This window comes from Mytilus trossulus, chromosome 7, assembly GCF_036588685.1.
Source record: "Mytilus trossulus isolate FHL-02 chromosome 7, PNRI_Mtr1.1.1.hap1, whole genome shotgun sequence".
Lineage (NCBI taxonomy): Eukaryota > Metazoa > Mollusca > Bivalvia > Mytilida > Mytilidae > Mytilus > Mytilus trossulus.
In genome coordinates, this window is record NC_086379.1 from 18,096,223 (window position 1) to 18,113,355 (window position 17,133).

Below are 17,133 nucleotides of genomic sequence, written 5' to 3' on the forward strand. Positions count from 1 at the left end.
AATATTTCGTTTCAGCGTATAAAATATGGCAGTGCCTGTTTTGCCGACTCCTTTCGGGGCTATTTTACCAGCCCCAGTAGAATAGCGATTTATATATAGAGAGTTTTGCTATTTTGCCGGTTTTGATTAAGTTAATAAACAGCTGCGCCATGAGCGCATGATACGCCCGACGTCTTGTGTGGAAGTTTTATGCAATAACCATATATTGTTTTTGAGACACGGTGAGACATGTGAAACCCCCAACCCTGTTTTTTTTTTTAAACTAAATATCACTCAAATGAAATTTTGAATCAAAACCAAAAAGTATACAGATCTTTAGATTAATATAACAAAAAAGTGTGTAAAGTTTTAAGCAATAATCATAAATTGTATTTGAGATACGGCACAACATGCAAAAAAAACCTCCCCCTTTTTACAAAATACTCAATAACTCAAAAATAAAATTTTGAATCATCACCAAAAAGTATACAGATATGAAGATTAATATAACTAAGAAGTGTTTAAAGTTTTAAGCCATAATCAATAATCGCTTTTGAGATACGGTGCGACATGTGAAGAAAAAAAACACACCCCTGTTTTAGTTACAAAGTGCCGTAACTCAAAAAGTTTTAATCTTATTTTCACCAAAAAGTACACAGATCATTTTACCATCATAAGAAACAACTATGTTAAGTTTCATGAAATTTGGATAAGTCGTTCTCAAGTTACGGTGCGACAGACAAATAGACAGACAGACGGACGGACGGACGGACGGACGGACATTTGTATACCATAATACGTCCCGTCAAAATTTTGACGGGCGTATAAAAATAACTTAAAATGGACAATATCAAACATGTGAATACTATATAACTCAAGTTTAAACATAAGTGACTCAGTTTAATATGTTACCCAATACTTTAAAAAAAAAAATACTTATGAAATCACGATGTAGCAATAATCATTTTATACTTTCCAATTAAATCTTACCTGTAAAATGGCGCAAATGTAGTTTTTACAATAGCATCTACATTTATAAAATGAAAATTAAAAACGGGGAATGAGGCAAAGAGACAGAAACCAAATCAAAATATACAATTCAACCAAAGGTCATTGGGTCTATAACACAGCGAACAAGAATGTGTCCAGAGTACACGGATGCCCCACTCGCACTATCATTTTCAATGTTTACTGGACCGTGAAATTGGAATAAATTCTCTAATTTCGCATTTAAATAAGAATGATCTTATCAAAGGGATCATGTATACTAAGTTTCAAGTTGATTGGACTTCAACTTCATCAAAAACTACCTTGACCAAAAACTTTAACCTGAAGTGTAACAGACGGACTGACGGACGAACGAACGGACGCACAGACAAGAAAACATAATGCCCCTCTACTGTCGTAGGTGGGGCATTAAAATCACACACCTAGAGGGAGCCATGAGCAGGCCCCGAAACACAATATTAGATAGATCAAGAATATAGACGCCATATGTGACTCGCAACTCGACTTTTGTAACTCGCAACTCGACTTTTGTAACTCGCAACTCGACTTTCGTTACTCGCAACTCGACTTTCTTAACTCGCAACTCGACTTTCTTAACTCGCAACTCGACTTTTGTAACTCGCAACTCGACTTTTGTAACTTGCAACTCGACTTTCGTAACTCGCAACTCGACTTTTGTAACTCGCAACTCGACTTTTGTAACTCGCAACTCGACTTTTGTAACTCGCAACTCGACTTTCTTAACTCGCAACTCGACTTTCCTATCTCGCAAGTCGACTTTCGTAACTCGCAACTCGACTTTTGTAACTCGCAACTCGACTTTCGTTACTCGCAACTCGACTTTTTTAACTCGCAACTCGACTTTTGTAACTCGCAACTCGACTTTCTTAACTTGCAACTCGATTTTCTTAACTCGATACTCGACAACAAGTGAATTCATGGTTCTGCATTTCTTTTGTTTACTCTGTACGTGCACGGTTTTTAAATTTTTACACCGCGCGGGTATCATTTGTAACCGTAAGTTAAAACAGGATTAAGGAACGAAGAAAGGGCATGCAAAACCACATTTTTTATATCATGTATGTGTTTTTTTTTTTTTTTTGGGGGGGGGGGTCATTTGAATTTTCAATTAAATTTATTCAATAGATGTACATGTAGGGCCTACCCTAATTAATTTATTAATTACAGGGACAAAATAAAAAAAATAAGATCTACCCAGACGTGGATTTCTTTCATAAAGAGGGGGTGGACATGGACCTCCAATTTGTTGAAACAATAAGTTGATTGTTTATAGAACCACTGTTACGGCAGTCAGAAGTGACTACTACACCCCATGGCATTCGAGGTTTATATAAGATCATACAAGGTATTAATGATACCTTACTCGTATCAATTTTTTTTTTATATTTCCTTATATATTCAATGAGATATATTGCGGTTTCGAAAATATTGCTAAGTACGTTAAGCACCCAATGCTCATCCGTCAAAACGTAAATCAACCTTAAAAACCGTTGTCTAATATATGCATCCATTGTTCATTATTATACTACGTTACGTTCTATTGAATTGTTTTACATAACCTGTATTAATTTTACCCCAGCTCTGAGAAGAAAAGCATGCATTGATCAATAAATTTAAATAATCATAACAAACTTTGACACGGATGAGTACATGTGATGGGCTAGTATATATCATACGGTAATTAGAGAAAGGTTCCGAGTTAAGTATTCCTTAGTTAAGTGAAGACGTAAGTAAGTGTATGCATACCACTTAAGAATTTTACTTAACTAAAGAAATTCTTAGTGAAATCTAAGTTTAAGGAATACTTAAGGTAGGATGTTTTATGCATACGGCCCCAGGATCACTAGTGTATTGTACATTATATAAAATATGATTATAGATACGAGCGGGTTAATCCAGCCAATTTAAAGGGGTTCCCAATTAAGGGAAAAGAGGGGTTCCAACCCTCCGACCTACCATTCCCAAATCCGCCACTGAGGGGGACAGGATTCCTGAATCGAGGCTTGGGAATGAGTTGGAGTTAGGTTAAGGGGAATTGGAAGTTGGGCGAGAACCAGGTGACGAAGGTAGTAAAGGAGAAAAAATCTATGCTACACTAAGAAAGGTAAGGGTTGGATGTGGGAAATACCCAAATGTTCACCCCTCAATTACAGGTAAAGAGGTTTGGAAACAGGGCATACTATATGCCACACTGACAAAATAATTGTAAGGGAGAGAGAAGGGGGAATCATCCCATGTTCACGCAATCAATTCCAGGGGTCAGTGTATTACATTTAAGTACAGCTATTAGTAAGATCCAGGCATGGGGTGATTCATGTATGTCTTAGAACTGCTTTATTCTTTTATATAAAAAGCAGCTAAGATTTGCAAGCTAATTTTTTTTAATTTTGTTCAACGGTTGCTATGGAAACATGCAGCAATTTTTTTGAGACATTTATGAAATCAGACACGGACATTGGTAAATGACTACTTTTTGGTTTTAGCAATTTCATGATAATGACAATTTCAAGCAAACAAATAATTTTAACATATAATTGAGCATTATTTGAAGTTTACATTTTGATGTTGAGGTTGTGAAAAATAAATTTGATATAAGGCTAAATGGTTTTGAAAAGGTGCAAAAATCTGTATTTTAACTTTTTTTTGAAAATAGCTTAAATGTCATAATTTAATAAAAATTGACACTAGCTGTCAGATAACTGCGAGTACTCTCAGATCTGTCCATTGTGTCTTTTTGTGTCGGGATGTATAAGTACCCAGCCACGTTCACTTGTACTTTTGTCCATCTGATGAGTTAAGCCTTTTTCAACTGATTTTTATAGTTCGTTTTTATGTTGTACTGTTAAACCACTGTCCAAGGTAAGGGAGAGGGTTGGGATCCCGCTATCATGTTTAACCCCGCCACATTATTTATTTATATGCCTGTCCCAAGTCAGGAGCCTGTAATTCAGTGGTTGTCGTTTGGTTATGTGTTACATATTTGTTTTCCGTTCATTCTTTTACATAAATAAGGCCGTTAGTTTTCTCGTTTGAATTGTTTTACATTGTCTTATCGGGGCCTATTATAGCTGACTATGCGGTATGGGCTTTGTTCATTGTTGAAGGGCATACGATGACCTTTAGTTGTTAATGTCTGTGTCATTTTACTCTTTTGTGGACAGTTGTCTCATTGGCAATCAAACCACATCTTCTTTTTCTATTAGTTCAATCTAAACTATGATTGCTTCTTAAAGTTCATACATTGAATTAAAAAAAAACACGGGAAAAAAACATGTTATTTTTGTAATTTATTCTTACCATGGCAACAAAAATTGGTAAAATTCATAAAAATGACAAAACACAATACTTTTCCATTATCAAAATTTTTGCTTTTTTTTATATATTAATGTAATTCAACAGACCATAAAACTTATGATTTGTTTGAAAATGGTAATATTAGCATTTAAAAAAAATCAAACTTTTGTAAACATTTAATTTATAAACATTACAATTTATTTCAATCGTGTATTACATGTATTTATTTTTCGTCTTTTGAATCCTTTCAGATTTTGTTTGAAAGGGAAGTAACTCCGTCATGCCAACAAGAATTATATTTGTATTATTTAGTGTACAAACCCTTGCCAACAATAACAACTTATTAGCTTTAATTATGATTTATGAACTTATTTCAACCTTTCATCGTCAATTTCCTCAATCCTCAATCTTATGGCCTTATGGAACAACTCTTCTCATTGGTGCATATTACGCCCTATGTGTATCTTCCTCCATGTATTTTCCTCCATGTACTTTTTTTTTTTATTGCTGTTACGATTGAGGTTGCGGATGTTCGGGTAAGTCGAAACGTCCTGTTTTTGAGATAAAGGCCGAAATGATTTCTAACTTCCGTTTATATTCTTGTGTTTTCGTGGTCTAGTCTTCCTAGCAGGTTGCATGTGTTGATCTTGCGTATTCCAATTTCCTTTGTAATTTGGTGGTACATTTCTTCTCTATAACTCTCGTATTTGGGTGCACTCTGTGAGGTAGTGCTGTTGTGTTTCCTTAATTCCGCAGCTGCATAAGTCGGTGGTGTTTTGCCCTGTGCGTTGTTTATAATAATTAAGGGTTGTGTAGCCAGTTCTAAGTTGTATAAGGATGCTGAAGATTTTTTTGGAAGAAAAGTCAAAGATTGGGATGTTTTTGACGTTTGGTGTTATATCAAAGAGGTCTCTTCCTGTGTCGCTTAGTTCCCATCGTCTTTGCCACTTCAGCATGACACTCTTGTGTGCACCTTGTTTTACGTCTTGAAGGGTAATTATGTTGTTTTTTGGCAAGAGTTGTGTTGCTTCTTCTGCTGCTTGCTTTGCCAATAAGTCCGCTTCGTCGTTCCCTTAAATATTTGCATGTCCTGGTGTCCATAGGATGCAAATTTTCATCCCTTTAGTTCTTAGGTCTTCGATGTGTTCTCTGATGTCTCGAATCACATCAATATAGGATTTGAGTGCCCAATTTAGTGTGAGGTGTCCTACTGCACTTTAACTGTCAGAGAAGATCTTAAGTGTGGTGATGGTGTTGTGTAGTCTTTCCAGTATACAAAATTCCAGTACCATTACAATTGCTACAAGCTCTGCTAGTAAGATGGATCCTCTTTGAGCGACATGTCTGTGTAGTTGTATGGCTGGTCTTGAGTCTTCTGTGTATATGATTGCATCAGCTCCACATGGTCCAGGGTTTCCCATGCATGATCCATCAGTGTATGCAGTTGCTTGGTCATTTGCTGTGTTACCTATTAATTCTGTCATGACTGTTATGCATAATTTCTTTTGTTCTGATGTTATTGATTTCGAGCTGCCGAGTCTGTTCCAGTATGATGGTGTTGTTTTTGTCCTTGATGTTTCTCCAAGTCTATAGGTAAATTCCGGCTCTATTAAATTGATGTTAATGCCAGTTTCTTTTTCCATTTCAAATGATTGACATAGCACTTTGCCCATTGGTGTTATATGGATGTCATGGCCTATTTCTTCTTGGTAATTTATTAGTTGTTGTTTAATAGGTTCTTTTATGGACTTTGATTGGATTTTTGCAATTTCTCTTATAGCAATCTCTTCGATTCTCAGGTCTATTGTTAAAACTCCAGCCTCAATTTCTAAAGCTGCTCTGCCTGATGTTGATGGCATATCTAGGCACAGAGTGAGCGCTTTCCTCTGTAACCTATCCAGTTTTTGGAGGTCTTTTTGTTCAGTAACCTGCCATGCTTGGCAGCTATATTCCACCACAGATCTTATTAGACAAAAGTACAATTGTAATAGTTTTTTTGTATTCATCTTACTGATTTGTCTTACTTCTCGTAATATGGTCAGATTTCTACTTGCTCTTTCTTTCCAGTGTTTCTAGGTGTTTCCCAAACGTCATCTTCTCTTCCAATATTACTCCGAGTAACTTTGTGTTTGGGTTATAATTTAGCTCTTTTCCATGTAATTGGATTGTTTTATCCTCTTTACTGATTTTCTTTTTGGTGAACATGCATACTTCTGTCTTTTCAATGCTGATGTTAACTCTCCATTTCTGGTCTATTCTATTGCTTTTCCGATGTCTTGTGCCATTTCCTCTTTCAGTTCATCTATTTTCTCTGGCTTTCTCGATTGCCACATTGTACCATTGTATCAATTTTGGGTTTTCACCTTTGATGTCATTCAGAAAATCGTTTATATAGATGTTGAACAGGGTAGAAGCTAGCACAGAGCCCTGTGGTAGTCCTATATTTGTTTCAAATTCAGTTCCTATGAACCCATCAAATATACATTTTGCCATTCTGTTGTTCAGAAAGTTTTTAATCCATTTCCATGTTTTTCCTTGGATTCCTAGTTTATGTAGCTTTACCATTAGTCCTTCTCTCCAGATTGAGTCATATGCTTTTTCCATGTCAATTAGACATGCCAAAGTAATTTCACCCTTGTTGTATTTCTCTATGACGTTTTGGATTAATCGCAGTAGACAGTTGGAGGTAGAGTGGTTTTTCCTAAAGCCTTCTTGATTTATATCAATAATTTGCATTCCCTCTATAAAAGCTGCAAGTCGGTTTAGGATTATCCTCTCTGTTATTTTACACATGACACTAGTGAGGCTGATTGGTCTATAAGATGACGGGGAATAGTAGTTGGTCTTTCCTTGTTTGCGAAGGAATTTGACATTAGCAGTTTTCCATTCTGAAGGGAGATATCCATTGTTCCATGACAGGTTGATCATAACTCTCATTGCTTCTATGAAATTTGGTCCCGCAAATTTAAATAATTCTGGGAAGTGGTCGTCTGCTCAAGGTGATTTGCCTATTTCAAGTGCAAAGATGGCATCTTCTACTTCATCAGATGTAATTTCATAGTCCAACTTGTGTTTTGTTGTTTTTATTTTATCTTCCATATCGCATATGTTTTTATACTCTTCCATTTTTTCTTTATAGAATGTATCGTCATATTCATCTGTCCTCAGGTGTCCGCCTTTAAAGAAAGTGTCTTGTAAAATAGTACATTTTTCCTCCTCGGAAAAGGCTGGTGCATTACCTTCAGCAATCAGTGGGAGTATTGTGTTGCAGTCCTTCTTTTTGGTCATCTTTTTATAAGTTGTCCATATTTCTCTTGAATTTCTTGATGAGTTGAATTTTGCAATGAGCTTAGAGTTCCACTCCTCCATTGCCTTTTCTTTCTAGAGCTCGAATCTATCTTCTGCATGTTCAAGAGCTATCTTATGTTGAGTGATGTTTCTTTTTTTGTACTGCTTTTGTCTATAGTTTAGATCCTTTTTTGCCTGACTGACTTCTATGTTCCACCATGGAGGCTTTGTATTTGTTTTTTTCTTAACCTCCCTCTTTTTAATAACCTCTGTCATTGTTCTGTCGATTGTTTCTTTAAGGGATTGATAAACTTCATCTACGTCATTGCTGGATGAACTGTTGGTAAGCCATTCAGACATGTTTTTTTTCGGATTGCTCTTTCCAGTTGTTCCAATCCACCTTGTTCAACTGCCATACCTGCTTTTTTTCCTTTGTTGTTCTTTGTGTTTTACAGACATCTAATTCTAGAAGGACACAGATATGGTCTGATCTGACATCTTCATATGCTAGTGTTGTACATTCCTTTACTTTGTTGTTTATACCAGGAGTTATCAATACCAAATTTATAATGCTTTTTGTATTTCTTCTTGTTGGTTGTCCATCATTTCTACATAACATACCAGTTTTTGTCATACAGTTTTCTATAATCTCTCCTGCTTTGTTGGATTTATCGTTGTTCCATTCTAGGCTTTTGGCATTTAAGTCTCCCATTACAACTAAATTTGGTTTTCTTGCTGAGGTATAATTTTCTATGTTCTTACTCAGTTTTTCCATTTGTTCAATTTCCTCAGGTGAGATATATGGTGTGAATATGTTGAAATTATGATTGCTGTCAGTTTGTATGTTGATTCCAACACTTTCGTAGTCTTTGTCATCCAAAACTGGGGTCCCTTTCTCCCTACTATAGGTACATCATGTAAGTGTCATTCTAAAAAAAATAATTTATTCTCACTCTGGTGTGTTTCATTTAAACAAACAATATCTACATCATAATTATTTACAATATTTACAAGTTGTTGATAGGCTGTGCTAATCGCTTGTGCATTTAGCAGGAGGATCTTCATTTACTGGTTTTAAGATGTTATAAAGTCTCCTCCTGTTGTTGAAATCTAAGTATTTCTTACACTTCCCTGATGTTGACGGGTGAATTCCACCGCAGTTTATACAGCAGGGTGTGGCTTTACAGTTGCTGTGTGCGCAGTTTTCTTTTCCACAGTTTGCACAAGTGTTTTGGTTTAGGCACCACTTACTGATGTGTCCAAATTTGTTGCAGTTATAGCACCTCACTATTTCAAATTTTCTATCTGGTTGAAAGGTTGAGTATGTGTTTGTTCCCGGGTGACAGAAACCTTTGGAGGCAAGTGCTATTTTGGCCTGGTTTTGGTTTTTGAAAACTTCTCTCACTACCGGCATTGGTTTACCTGTGTCCCTGTATCTTTTTCTTTTTACCACCACTATGTCATATAGGTGTTTTAATTCCTGGTGGATGGATTCCTCTGTCATATATGTTGGGATATTGTGCAGGTACACTATATTTATACCATCAGCCACAGATTTGGGTTTGTGTGCAGCAGAATTTTCTCCAAATGATGTTTTGTGCTTTTGCCAGTTCTGTATGATCTTGTCTCTGGTACTCTTGTCCTTGAGGTGGATAGCCACTCCCCCTTTAGGTAGGCTATAAGCTTCCTCTATGTTACCTGAGAGGTCTTGTATTTTAGCGAGCTCTTTCCTAATTGAAGTGCTGTCTCTTGCAATGCTTGATTTTTCAATGTTGTCTATAATGATTATTGTGTCTGGGTCTGTTTGGTCTGCTTTGTAGTTGTTTTTCTTTACCCCTGAGATCTTTTCTGTGTTGCTATATTCTAGGACACTCTCACCAAAGTTCTTTGTGATTTCTTAGAGTTTATCTATTTTTAGGTCTCTTGTTGTTTTATCTGTCAAAGCTGTTTTTGGCGGGTCTTCCTGAGCACAACCAGCACATATGACTTGTTTTGTTTTAAATTTTCTGATGTTTCTTTTTACCAGTTTTCTTAGTTTGTTTGTTTTCTTTGGACGGTTTACTGGTCTCGTCTTGGCTGTCCTTTATACTGTTATTTCTGCTGTTAATTCTGGTGCTTCTCCTGGTATGTGGCATGAGTGTAGGTTAATGAGCAAGCAAAGCAAGTAAGCAATTAGTTATATGAAAAAATGTTTCAACTTACATATGCTGTCTTTAAATAATCAGCACTGTTCTGTGGTGAGTTTAGAAGAGTCTTGATGTTTCCAATTGAATCTGTAGGATGAATCTGTAAGTAGATTAGAGAATATAAGTTTCAATAATTATGTCTTGGTTACTTTGACAAAGGCTGATAAAATAACCTCACCTAAACCCTTTGTCGCAGTGTATACGGTAAGTATTGAATAATTCTCTAAATGTTTACAAGGATCCTACTTACACTGGTGTTCAGTGTTGATATTAGAAAAAGTTAAGAAGCTCCTCCTCCTCTACATGCAACTGGATGATGTCTGACTGTTGTCTAATATGATAGCACTCCAAGTATGTATCTATGAGTAAGTATTTTGTTATGACAAGACTAAACAATGCGCCTGGGTATACCCCGTCTTTTTGTTTTTAATTGTGATCCGCACTGATTTTCTCACTCCACCTCTTTTGACCTTTCTTCCTCTAAAGAAGTACTGGCTTATTTTTATAGTGTTTTTTCCAATAAACTGGTTCAGTTCTAATATCTTAGAGTTCAGTAACTTTACTTGTCTTGTTACTTGAAAGTCCTCAGATTTATATTTGGCAGGGTTTTTGTGGTTTCTACTTTTGTTCCACTTTACTATAGAGAGAATTGGACAGTCTGTGAATTTGATCTCTGCCCCTTTATATTTCCTCACTAATTTTAGAGCCCTATTGTACTGCTCTACTATGTTATTCACTGATTTATTGCTAAGGTGTCTCAGGTTTATAAATTTACCCCTTTTCTCTGTAAGGTCGCAAGTTCCTGCCCATAGGTATTTGATTATATATTGTTGTCTTTTAAGGGCATTTTCTATCCTGCTTTCAATGAGATTTACAAGTACCTCCGTTTTTGCGCCGGCGAAACACCAGGATTCGAGGGGGAATTCGTATCTATTGCATGCGTCTCTCAACGTGAACCCCTTGCTGTCAGATACCAAAATTGATGTTTTGTACCTGAATCCTTCTGGTTCCTGAGGTTGCTGCTCTATATATCTCTTTAATTTACTGCTCATTTGATCTTTATAAACGGAAGTTAGAAAACGGAAGTAGTTCTGTTGTCAATGAAACAATGAAATTGACATCTTTTCCCGCTAAACTGTCAATTTTTATTAAGGACGATATTTGTGTTTTTTTGGGGAAATTTTGTTGCAACAACTTAGGATGGTATTATTTGAATGTATGTATGTAATTATTTCAACCCTGGGAGGGATATAAATGTGATTTCTAGAAAATTTTCTTGAGCTGTCAAAAAATGCCGCCTCAATCGTAACAGCGCCACCGGAAGTTTTATTTCGTCTGTTGAATCCTTTCAGATTTCCCCTTAATAAAGGAGGGGGTTGGGTAGGAGGGGTCCTGATCCCGAAATCCCTGACTTAAAAACACGAAATCCTGAGGTCCCGAATTTAAATCAATTTTATATCCCGAAATTCGAAAAGAGAATTCCCTGGTCCTGAAAGGATCAATCATAAAATCCCGAGCTTAAAAACACCCGATCCCGGAGTCCTGATGGTCACGAAAGGGTTAATCCCAAAATCCCGAGCGTAAAAACACCCGATCCCGGAGTCCCGATAAAGGTCTTTTCTCCCGTCTTAAAGGGTTGTGGCATCTTTTTTGTTTTGAAAGGGAAGTAACTCCGTACTTACCCCATATGGTTGCTAATCCTATATGGTAACTAACCATGTGACACCCTATATCAAATATGCATAGTCACCACATGTAGTCCAGTAACCAATCATTAGTATCCCCATAAATCTTTTGGAGGTAAGATAAATATAAATATATATACCTTTTTCCAATTCCAGAATGAGACCATTGTGAGAAACCAAACATTATGAAACATATACACAATGCTCATGACCACAAAACATATATCAAGTTTGAATTTTGTTGGCGTCACTTTAACTGTTCCCGAGTTATGCCCGTTATGCGTTATTTTTCTTTGTTTGATACTTTAAAAATGATTAAAACCGATAACCAGATCAGTTTAAAACTGTATAGTTTGCCTTAAATGGTCTGGTTAACTGAAATAATTTCTAAACGTGACCATTTGAACTTAAGAAAACCTTTCTTGAGCCCTTTTTCATACATACCATATAATATTTTTTCGACTTTCATGTAGATTTTTAATCATCATTTCTGTTTATATAAAAAGAAGATGTGATTTAATTGTCAATGATACAAATCTCCACAAAAGACCAAAATGACACAGAAATTAACAACTATAGGTTACCAAATGGCCGTCAGCAATGAGTAAAGCCCATGCCATGTCAGTTGTAAAAGGTCCCGAAATGACAATGAAAATTTCAGGGCAGATAGATCTCGACCTGATAAACAATGTTTTCCCTATGTCAGATTTTCTCTAAATGCTTTTGTTTCAGAGATACATGTATAAGCCAAAATATAAGCCAACATCTACAATTTCCCCCTATGTTCTATGTTTAGCCATGGCGGCTATTTTGGTTGGTTGGCCAGTCACCGGTCACATTTTTAAAACTAGATACCCCAATAATGATTGCGGCCAAGTTTAGTAAATTTGGCTCAGTAGTTTTAGAGGAGAAGATTTTTGTAAAAGTTAATGACGACGGACGATGACGGACGCCAAGTGACGAGTAAAGCTCACTTGGCCCAGGTGAGATAAAAAGGGGAAGATATTCCAGTCTTCAGAAAATGCTTTGAGCAATTATGAAACTTTGGTGACGGGTTTATATTTATTTACATAACCTCCCTTTAATTGTTCATGAACTGGTGATAGGACATTGAAAAGTTATTAAACTTTATTCTTTGAAAAAGCGACGGGCGTAAGATGCGCTCATGGCGCAACTGTTTATTTTAATTTTATGGAATGACACCCCTTTCAAAGTCTGCTCCTAAAGGTAAGAGAACAGTTGCATGTGCAGTATATCTGAGGTAGTAAGGTGTCCATTATCCTGATTGTAGCACAGTAATAACGAAGAGATTTTTCCTTTGTTATGTGTGAAGTGTTCTTAAAACACCATGACTTCATATGTTTTCTTCTGGTCGGTCCATCCATCTGTCTGTCTTTGTCACTTCAGTTTCAGTTAGGAAATGCTTAAACTAAATGTTTCAATTATTGGTTTGTAAGCTTATATTTATAAGTGAGACTTCAAGTTGAGTCTCTTGCTGTTTGGATTAAATTTGTGAGAGTTATTGTGCTAAGAACATTAGAATTTTCCCAACATTTCTGAATTTCTTACCAGTGGTAAAGGACAGTTACTGTATATTGTCAGAGCAATACTTTCAAAAATTATATTTACCTTAACAATAGCTAAAATGTGCTACACTAAAATAGACACGAAACGAAGCTACGTATTTTAATGTCAGTGCCCTGTTTATTGTTTATTTTTGAGACTTTTAATAGTTTGGATACATGTTTAACATTGTTATAAATCAAATATTAGAAATTTGATTAATATTGGTGAACATGAATTTGACAGCTAGTGCCCCTTTAAATCTGGTTTTATAACTAAACCTCTCAATTTTTCTTATAAGGATGTATGAAAGATTCAAGCAAAAACTATCCAACCTCCACTCCCCCCCCCCCCCAAAAAAAAAAATGCTACAGTGTATATTTAAATTTGTTGAGTCTTGTCAAGGAGCAAAGACAGTCATAACGGTACTGAGAGTGATACAAATCAAAGCATGCAGTTATATACCAATTAGAAAAATTAACATTATTAACATAGTCATATGTATTTTTTTACATAAAATTACATAATATATCATTTGATTAGCTGTTATGTGTGATATTTGATACCATGGCAACTGTTGTAATAATACTTAACGGTTGTAGTTTAGAGTTTATATAAATTATGCTTTTCTTTTTTTCATAACGGTTTGGAATCAATTGAGAACATTGAATTACCTATACTGCAGAATTCAACAAATTAATAATAACTCTGTTTCCAAGGGGAAAATACGTTAACATGGTGATAAAATTCAAGAGAGCCCCAATGTTTTATATATTTTGGTCAGATAGTATTCAACCTTTGTTACTACAATGCTAGCTATTTCATATTTTCATTTTTCGAGACACACGAGAAAATTTGATAATTTCACAAAACTTCGTGATTCAGAAAAATGAATGGTTTTTAGAATATTTAAAAAAAAAATCTTTGCTTCGACTAGATTTTGAGGAGACATTACCAAAGAATTGATAAAAATCAGCACAAAGGTTTACTTCCTAGATCATCTAGCCCCAAGCATCATGTCGGGCATTGTCATTACTAAGAACCAATAAATGTTTTCTAATTTGAGGAACATTTTAACATTTTTTTTTACTAATGATACTGATGATCCACCACAAAATAATATAAATAGAACCGTACAAATAGTAAGCACATACATATAAAAAAGATGTGGTATGATTGCCAATGCGACAATTCTACACAAGAGACCATAATATCAACACAGAAATTAACAACTACATGTCACTGTACCGCGATAAACCAGCAAAGCCAATACCGCATAATCAGCTATAAAATGCCCTGAAATGACAATGTAAAACAATATTCAAACGAGAAAACTAACGGCCTTATTTTAATATGTACAAAAAATAAACGAAAAGTGAATATGTAACACACAAACACACGACAACCACTGAATTACAGGCTATCATGTTATCAAATTTATATTATATATCGTCTCCCATTTAAAAATAAAAAAACACATGAAAAAATGAACGTATCATGTATTGCTCTCCTAGCTACAAAATCATTTAAATGTATACAAAATCAAAGATGTTGAACATATTCTATCATATTAATCATTTGGTAACTAATGTAATAACTGTCTCTTCTATGTCCATCTTGAACATAAAAACTAAGTATTAAATAAACAATACTTCTAATGTTCAGGTTGCTTGTCATCGTGCAACACAGTTAATAACACTATATATATAGGAAAACATAGAACTCCCTTTTGTCATAAGACACTGTCAAACATCCAAACATAGTTATTACTATCCACACTCATCTGTGTCCACACTTGTATATTTTAACAAAAAATCTAAAATCCGGGTTTTCAATATTAATTAAGCTCTGTAGCTAAAACCAAGTTATATCGATGTTATATGAGCCAGTCCATGCAAAAAGGTACAAAAACGAAAATTTTACGAAATTCTAAAAAGTGTGCATAATTATTGGTAGTAGACTTGTGATTTATAAAACACATTTACTTTTCCTCATATCACCAACCTGTGGTCTACACGCACCTGCAAGTGCTGAGACCCCCCCCCCCTTAGTTTTATCAAGATTTTTAATGAATTATTTCATAAATTTCAATCATTTTCAAAGTAAGGTTTAAATGGCTTGATTTGCCAATTGAGAATGATAGCTCCGGTAGCAGTGGGGATAAGGCTCTCGCTTAGGATGCTGAAATCAATGCAATCAAACCGGGCAATGGTTCGAATCCCGTTCAACTGATGTTGATTTATATAATATTAAATAACTTAACTTAACTTATTAAATAACTTAACTTAACTTAAATTTCAATTTCTAAAACACAAGATGACATAGTTTTTGTATTTTTCCTCATGATTTAATGTTGTCTTACTTTCTTTGAACCTGTAGAACTGAGTGAAATTATTGACTTTTGTCTCTGTATAGTATCGGGTTTTTTTTATAGTTTCTGGTCGGTAAAGCATTATTCGGGGGAATAAATGATTTTACTCTTGTTCACATACAAAAAATTCAGATATTTCTACGTCTTTTTCTGTTTTAGTTGACAAATTCGGGATAGAATTGACAATTTTATGAATGTTTACATTAATGTAACTTTTTTCGGATAAAATCGTTTTTCAAAAATACTATAACAAACTTTGATAACGTGTTCTGTAAAGTTTACCAAAAGGACTTTTTGTACCTTTTCGCATGGACTGGCTCATATATAAAATTTCAAAAAAAAAATGGTTCCATTCATAATCAGGCTTTAGCTATAAATACTTTCACCAATTCCTATGAGACTTTAAACATTGTTTAAATATACTGATGTAAGTTCCCTTCCAATTTTTATAAACTTTAATTTTTACGTCTAGATCATTTATTGACCTATTTTTGGACTTTACATACGTTCACAAAAAGGGAGGAATTCCACGTACTATAATATTCGACATACAAATGTAGTTCAGGTTCCTTTTAAACTTAATATGAGATGCCGTTTCCAACCATATGTCCCATTCAAATTTATTGATCGTTCAAAAAAGGTGGTCTAAAAGAAGATTCCAACCCTCGGACCCCCCTTCCTCGTGTTTTCTCCATGATCCGTTCTGGAATCGAAGCCTTGTAATGAGTGGGAGTTAGGTTGGATGGAATTGAGAGACAGGTGGAAACGAGTTAACGAGGGTAGGAAATAATGGATACTTTATGCTTCACTGAAATAAAGTAGTAAGGGAGAGGGAAGTAGAAATCATCCCCTGTTTACCCCAAATTTAGGAAGTACAAACGACTACATGATATATATATGTGTCATATTACAAATATTTTTGACTTTGTATGGTTTCAGAGGAGTTCAATGAAATCAGTCTCTTCGTCTCATAAAATTAACACGTCTCGCTTTAGTATATATTTGCGACTGAAAATCAAGCAATTAACCACCAAGATTTATTTTTTGTGTTGCAAATGATTATGTTTAATATAAACAACTGACTTTAATCAAACCAATGAAAATAAATTACTACTTTATTAATAGTTAGAGCATTGAGAAAACTTGCACTAGTCTAGTATAACATGTTAAAACTGGCAAAAGTAAACATAATGTATAATATTTGTGAAATACCTTCACCTACAATTTTAACTTTAATAACCATATCGATGAACATTTAATAAAGAGCTCTCGCAAGTTAAGATTTTTTTTATTGTGGTATTCTTTGTATCTCCCCCTCTCACCGCAAAAGAAGGGTATTAAAATTTACCATTATCCGTCTATATGTCGCAAAATTGGTTTCTGTTCTTAAAAAATGGTATAAAACATATAAACAATGCTTATTAATACAAAACACAGATACAGTTTGAATTCGGTTAGCGTCACTTTTATCATTCTAGAGTTATGCCCTTTTAAATGGAAAAAATGCTGAATTTATTGTCTCCTTTCTCTAACTTTAGTTTGCCTCAAACAAATGTTATTAAACTTATATGCAATGCTCATAACCACAACACATAGATTAAGTTAGAATTTCGGTGGCATCACTTTTATAATACTAGATTTATTCCCCTGTAAAAATGAAAAAAAAGGTCGAATTTTTCAATTTTGTTCTCTTACATAAGCTTGCCTCAAGCAAATGTTATGAAACTTATAAACAATG